We start from the raw sequence: 7851 nt of genomic DNA on the forward strand, positions 1-7851 counted from the left end.
TACCTATCATGACAAAACAATCGTAGATCAATTCAGGGAAACCTGAAAGAACTTAACAGAGTTAAATTTCTCTAGAGAGAGACATTGCTGCAAACAGCAAGGAAAAAAGGAAGAATTAGTCTTGTTTTTCATTTTAACAGTGAACAGAAATTGTAATATTGCTAACATACACACTATTCTTTTTAAGGGATGCTCTAAACTGGGTCTTATTTAATAACTCTCTCTTTGTTTGGAGGAGAGAGGCACTTGTTCTTCCCAGCTACCTAGTTAGCTTAGACACGGAATAATCACACAGAAACCATATTATTTAAGTCACTACTTGGCCCACTAGCTCTTGATTCTTATTGGCTAACTCTTAAATATTAATTTAACCCATTTCTATTCATCTGTATATCTCCATGTGGCTATGGCTTACCAGGAAATGTTCCCAGTATTTGTCTCCGTTGGTGGCTCCATGGCTTCTGTCTGACTCTGCCGTCCTTCTCCCATGCTATAGGTCAAACCATTTTCTTTATTCATTAACCAATAAAAGCAGCACAGAAGCACCTTCCACACCATTTCCACTTTTCTGTTTAAACAAAAAGGAAGACTTTAAATTTAATATAGTAAAATTACATATAACAAAACAATTATCAGGCAAGAATTACAGTTACAATATTTATATCTACTTCCTATCTATTCTTCAACTCCATCAAAGACTCCAGAAGTATATAATATTACCTAAGTAAACAGAAAGTACACTGTAAACTACTTCCAAAACTCTAGAATTGACAGTGACATCTTGCTGCCTGGACAGCCACTCAAAGTTCTTCTGTACCATCTTCCGCCTACAGGCCCAAAATATCCAGCAGACTTTTCCATGAAGCAAGAAATTTCAAAGATAGTTCCACCTATATTGGCAGTTTGTCAGTCACTTTCTTCTGTGTCCTGCAGAATGTCTAGCAGACTTTTGTGAAGCAGGAACCCCGAAGGACCATCTCACCTTTAGGTAAGTTCAGCAGTCACTTCTCTGTGAGTCCTCCATTTCCAGTTAAGCAGTCCAGGCAAGAGCAGTTTCTTGCCCAAATGGCTAGCAAACTCCATAAGGAGCCTCTTCAATGCCCATCTTCCTCTCAAAGGAATTGGTGCTGTCAGGAGCATATGTGTCTCATTGCCATGAAAAGTCCTAAGTTATTAAAACATTTTAAAGACCATATTCTAAAGGGCTCTGAAAGATTTGAAGAATACCTACCTAACTATTATTTGAAGAATAACTACCTAAATATATCTCTATATATCTAGAAAACCTAACTAACATGACTACAATCTTGACTATTATGGATGACTATCTTTTACATTTTTAAATGAACCACACAAACCCAACATCTTAATCAAGAGCAGAAATATACATATCACAAAATTGACCTTAAATTTGTATCAATAAATCAGGATCCATACAAATGAAAATCTCTATATCATATCCCTCTTTAAATGTAAACAAACATTTATAAATAATATTTGGGAATATGAGCATATTTTTTCTCCAAACTGTCTCCTGATGTTTATTGGATGAAGTAATTTTTGAGGGGTGTTCAAGGTGACCTTTCAGGGGGTCTTGTTCCATCAAATCACTTTAGTCTTCATGGATTCCAAAGGTTCTCATCTTCTGTGGAAACAAAAGCAGAACCTCTTTTTCAAAGCAACATATCCTTAGACTCAACTTTTATTTATTTATTTTAAGATTTAATTATTTTTTTATTGAGGAAAGGAAAAAAAAACAAGTTTCCACCTCCTCCCAGCCTCCCATTTCCCTCCCCCTCCTCCCACCCTTCCCCCCCTCCTCCCACCCTTCTCCCCCTCCCCCCACTCCTCTCCCCCTCCCTCTCCAGTCCAATGGGCAGTCAGGGTTCCCTGCCCTGTGGTAAGTCCTAGGTCCTCCCCCCTCCGTCCATATTTAGGAAGGTGAACATCCAAACTGGCTAGGCTCCCACAAAGCCAGCACATTACGTAGGAGCAAAACCCCGTGCCATTGTCCTTAGCTTTTCATCAGTCCTCATTGTTCGCCATGTTCAGAGAGACCATTTTTATCCCATGCTTTTTCAGTCCCAAGATTTAATTATTTTATTAAGCATACAATGTACTGCTGGCATGGATGGCACCAAGTCTCATTACAGATGGTTGTGGGCCACCATGTGGTTGCTGGGAATTGAACTCAGGACCTCTGGAAGAGCAGCCAGTGCTCTTGTCCTCTGAGCCATCTCTCCAGCCCCTAGACTCAACTTTTAAAGTCAAGATACCTTTGCATTAATTTAACTCATCAGCCTTTACAATGAAATGTCTCTCTGTACTTAGCTTCTTCACAGTGAGAAAATTTAAAGAAATCACAATAGTATATATAATCCAGACTCTCTGCATAAATTCCATCTTTACATGGCTTATTTTTTTAATAATTAAATAAAAAATTCCACCTCCTCTCCTCCTCCCATCTCTCTCCCGCTCCCCCTTCCCTCTTTCCCTGGCTTATTTTTCTTTATTTCTTTTATCTCTGCACTGTCTCATTAACGACTTTGTTTTTTTTAAATAAACCATTTACTTCCTTTTATAACTCTCTATACTCTTTTTCTTCTCTGTCCCAAGCCTACATACATTTAAAAAAACACTGTGTCTTATTTAGAGGTCTTTTATGTCTGAATCTATCCTACTGTGTATCTGTAATTCTTTACTGTGTAACAGTGCTTCTTAAAATGCTAAGTGCTTCTTAAAAAACTGAAGCTGTGCAATTGCTAGTGGAAATGTGAACTGCCTGCTTGCTGTGCTCTGTCCAGCATGGCAGAGCTCCTCACTGCCTCCAAAAGACAAACACAGTGCCTCATCTCTAGGCATGTTACCATGTTACCATGTTACCACCAAGCAAGCAATAGCATGTTGCTCACAATGTTCAGTCACTTGAAAGAGCCAGAGGTCACACTGGCAGCATGGTCAAGAAAGCTGGCATTTCAAAATGGAACAGCTTTTTTCCTGCTACTGCTGAATCAGAAAAACCTTTCTTAAAAGAGCTGTGGCAAGTCGCCACCTGAAAAAAAAATGTGGCTAAACTTTTTTTGTGTGTGTCTAGAGTTCCTTTCCAAGCCCTCTCAGGTTTTACATGGATTTAGTCCACCATGTTGGCACACCAATTTGTAAGGAGGAGACTCTTGTTCTTCCCAGCCATCGGACTAGTTTAGCCCCAAAATAACCACACAGAAACCATAAATAGTTAATCTCTGCTTGACTCATTAGCTCTAGCTTCTCATTGACTAACTCTTACATATTAATTTAATCCATTTCTATTAATCTGTATATCGCCACATGGCTGTGGCTTACTGGGTAAAGTTTCTAGCATCTGTCTCTGGCTGCAGCTCCATGGCTCCTTTCTTACTCCAACTTCCTTTTCCCATACTATAGACCAGGCCAGTTTCTTTATTCATCCAATAAAAGCAGCACATAGACAGAAGCACCTCCCACACCATCTCTATGCCTTCTCATTTATTTTTAAATATATGTGTGACATACGTGTATGTGTTTGAGAGTATACCTGCAGGCACTTACATGTGTAAGACCAAAGTTGCTATCAGGCAATTTCAACAGAACTCCACTTTATATGGTGACGCAGGTTCTCTTGTTAAACCCAGGAATTAGTATTTGCACTAGTCCTGGCTAGCTAGCTTGCTCCTAAGATTTTGTCTCTGCCTCTCTTACTCGGGAATACAGAGGTAACCTCTCATGTCCATCAAGCTTTATATAGTTTCTAGGTATGTGAACTTCAAGCTTTACCCACTCAGACCCTATGACATATTTATAGCCACAGTGCGAAGTTCAGACTCACTGTTTTCTACAGGCAAGTTTTTTTTTCCGTGATCTTTGTTAACCCTTTCTTGACAACCAATATTAGGGTCCTCTTTAGGCTTCTAGGTCCTCAAGCGCTTATCCCTAACTCTGAATCTCAGTGTACAGTGAAATTTGGTCAAGACAAACTTGTATCCCAAAGTCGTTCTTATTATGAAAGTTTCTACATTGTTCCCATTGGAGGAGATATAATATCCATTTCAGGAAGTATTATAGAGGCTAGACATTGTCAGGATGTTCAGTGTCATCCTTCTTTTAAACAACTATCTGCAAAGAGGGACCTGTTTTGACTAGTTGAAATCTACAGGAAGTTGATTTTCTGCATTCCCTTACCCTAATAACATATTCAAAATGGAAAAGGAATATTAAATAGAATTTTGTCACTCACTATCCCAAATTTACCTTAAAAAACTAAAAATAATTTAAAAGCAGTTTAACCTTTCTAAACTGTACTTCAGTTTTAAACACTGCATAGATGCCTACATGCATCTTCATTTCTTTAAAAATTTTGATTTTTATTTTTGTCTGCATGTGTGTCTGTGCATTATCTGTATACCTAATAGCATTGGAGGGCAGAAGAAGGTGATGTATCCTCTGGAAATGGATTTACAGCCATCTGTGAACAACCATGTTGGTGATGGGACTCATGTGAACCTGAGTTCTTTGGAAAAGCAACCAATGCTCTTAGCCCATTGACCCATACGCATCCCCAGCTACTGACAGCATTCTCCTATTATTTTTAGATCAAATTCGTTTATAAAAGCACAGTTCATCTGCTATTGAAGTTGTTATAGGTTCAACATAAAGGAATTATTAAAATTTGGTGAGAAACTTATAGAAAGTATTAACCCAGGAGGACTTTTTGGCAGGTAGTATTTTTCAAACATGACATTTCAAAAACATTGAAATGACCGATTAAAAACTTAAAGATTAAATTTAATTTCTTTCTAGCTTTAATGTGACTAAAGGATGGAGTGGGAGGAAGGAGGGTGAGTGGGGGAGCAGGAGGGGAATGGAAGGAGGGGAGGAAGTGTAAATTTTTTGAATGGAAAAATAAATTTTTAAAAAGGAAAAAAATAATTTCATATTATTAATTCAGGTTCAATAAATGTGAATAAACCAGTTATATAATTCTTCTTTACTTTTAAGTGGAAAAAGGTCAAAGAAGCATGTGGTATGTGCATGACCAAGGGCTCATAAAAAAGAAAGAAAGAAAGAAACCATGGTTTCTTTTGTTTTGCTTTATTTTAGAGCACACACTTTTCTTAAAATTTTTAAACAAAATTTTTAATATTCAGAATTAAATTGATGAAAAAATTTTAAAATTCTAACAATGTTTGGAACAGAAATAAGATCTTACAAAACCAATAATTTTTCACCCAATTCAGGCAAGTCCTTAGTTAACTGTGAGAGAACAAAGGAAGCTGGTTATACTTCAATAATCATGTAATATTATAAGGGTATCAAGATGTAGTAAAACAAGGTAATAGAAATAAAGGTAAAGGTGGAGAGGAAACAGAAATACTTTTATTCTAAAACACTGCAATCAGAAGGCAAACAAAAACATACTTCTCAAGCTGATTTTTCAGAGTCACATGTACTGAAGTGGTATCCTGCTTCAGGCGGTGCCTCTGGATGTCAATTAGGATCTCGGATACTGTGGATCATGTTGGTTTTGGTTTTCTTCCTCCTCAGAGATAATGGAAGAGTCACTGAAATCTGCTCCTCCATATTCAATTTTAATATCTCTCCGATTGTGCTGGTAATTTGTCTGTGTCGGTTGACTCGTGTGGAATCAAAGCATGTGGTTGTCAAACAGGGAAGTGTGGTGCAAGCTAAAATTACCTTGTTTCAGCTTATTATTTTTAACCACTTTCTTTAACCCAGTAAGATTTTTGGAAGATTCAGCTATGGGCGCCCAGATCTTGACCTTGTGGTCTAGGCCACTGGATGCCAGCATAGGTAGGTAAGGATGGGGATCAATACAGTTTATTATTCCTTCTTCATCTGCCTCCAAGAACTGAACAATCTGGCAGGATGACTTTTCCCAGATGAAGATGTGCCCACAATCGCTACCACTCATCACAAATTCACTTCTGGGGCCATAGAAATTTACACCTTTCACTGTGGCATTATTTCTGTGTCCTTTATATCTCTTAACATACTCAGCTCTGTCACTATCAGAAGAGTTGAAAATGTAAATATCTTCATCATTGTAGCTAGTCAGGACCTCTGAGCCATCATAACTATACATTAGAGAGGTGATGTATGCTGGATAAGTGTTTATGAGGTGATGAGGACAGAATGTTTTGAGAACTCCATTGTTCACCTTCTCATGAATTTTCCTCCGGTCATAAATTCTCACAAACTCATCTTGCCCACCTACAGCAAACTGGTAGGAGTTGGAAGGATTCACAAAGATTGTATATAGTCCCACTTTCTTACCATCTTCTTTGGTTACCACCATCTTCCAAGCTGGGCGTACTTGTCTGAGGTCAATACTGAAAACAACTGCATCTTCACCTGTTGTTAAGAAACTAAAAGGGGAGTCTGGCTCTAAAGCCAAACTATGAGATGCTCCACCATGCTTCACCAATCGCTTAGTCATTCGGGTGGCTGGCATAGCATCGAGGTGTGCAATGCGTACCTGTCCATCACGGCCACACATGGCCAAGATGGCATTGCTACAATCAGGAAGAAATACAACCTGTAAGACACCTTTTTTGAGGCCACTATGAAAGTTCAGTACTTGTCGCTGATGAAGCCAGTCCCACAGGATCACTTTTAGGTCATTACTGCCACTAGCCAGCAGGGTGCCTTGATGGTTAAAATGCACAGTGTTCACACACCAAGCATGACCTTCAAGAATATATTGTTGCAAGAAACGCTGCACAAATAATCTTGCCCCACAGGCCTCATACACAAAGCGGGCACTTGAACCCAGCTGCCTATCACGAAGGGCATTAAGGATTTTCCATCGAGGTCTCGGAAGAGGAGATGTTTCTAAAGCCATCCAAGCATCTATTGAACTGTCTTTTTCAATATCATATTGCTCACTGCTGTCTTTTTCAATATCATATTGCTCACTGCTGTCCTCACTGGACTCACTGGACTCACTGGACTGTCGACGCATTTCAGACCCTGCATTCTCCTCAGCCACAACTTCACCAGGCTCCAACTCACGGTGGTGATGGTGGAACTGGCTTCGTACTGCCATTTCATCCTCACCAGGCTCCCTCTCATAGTGGCGGTTACAGAACTGGCTTTGCATTCTCTCCTCATCCACAACCTCACCAGGCTCCAGCTCATGGGGGTAAAATAGGCATCCCACAACCTCACCTTCCTCCAACTCCTGCTGGCTGGAGGAGCTTTCCCCACTGCTGGTAGAACTGTCTGAGTCCTCCATGTCTGGACAGCTGGAGTCATCGTCATCACCGTGCTCGTCATCCTCTTTGTCACCATCGTAACCCTGGTCACCGTTTCCAGAATCTTCGAGGTCAGTACCTTGAGGGCTGGAAACACTGCGATCTCCAGCGCCAGCAACATTGCTGCTTGGTGTCGGACTCATTTCTGGACGGTTGGTTTTGGTATCAGAAACTGTCTCTGTGTCCGCTAAAGCACCAGCGGTCTCACCCAAGCAGCAGAGCAGGCTTTTATTCGCAGACTTTCCCACCACGTGTGAGTTACTCTTTTGGGACAACATTTCGACGGGTTTTTGCTCTAGTGGGTGTGAACTGTGGAAATCACTAACCACTAGGACTTCAGACACAGTCAACCGGAAGTACCACTAGTACTTCACGTCAGCCGTTAGACACACAGTCAACCGGAAGTACCACTAGGATTTCAGGAAGGCCTTGAGGCTCGGCGTCAACAGCAAGGTACTGGAGAAGGGGCGACAAACCAACAGACGGGAGAAGTGAGAAGCGGCAGGCTCACCACAGGGCCTCGGGTAAAATGTAAAACAGAAAAAAAAGGGGGAGGGACAGG

General features: G+C 40.2%; 1 pseudogene; it reads right to left on the minus strand.

Moving 5' to 3' along the window:
- Positions 1-5506: 5506 nt before the first annotated feature.
- LOC101985400 lies at positions 5507-7567 on the minus strand (annotated as a pseudogene).
- Between the last annotated feature and the right edge of the window lie 284 nt (positions 7568-7851).

The sequence above is a fragment of the Microtus ochrogaster genome, unplaced genomic scaffold (assembly GCF_000317375.1).
Source record: "Microtus ochrogaster isolate Prairie Vole_2 unplaced genomic scaffold, MicOch1.0 UNK36, whole genome shotgun sequence".
NCBI classification, from domain to species: domain Eukaryota; kingdom Metazoa; phylum Chordata; class Mammalia; order Rodentia; family Cricetidae; genus Microtus; species Microtus ochrogaster.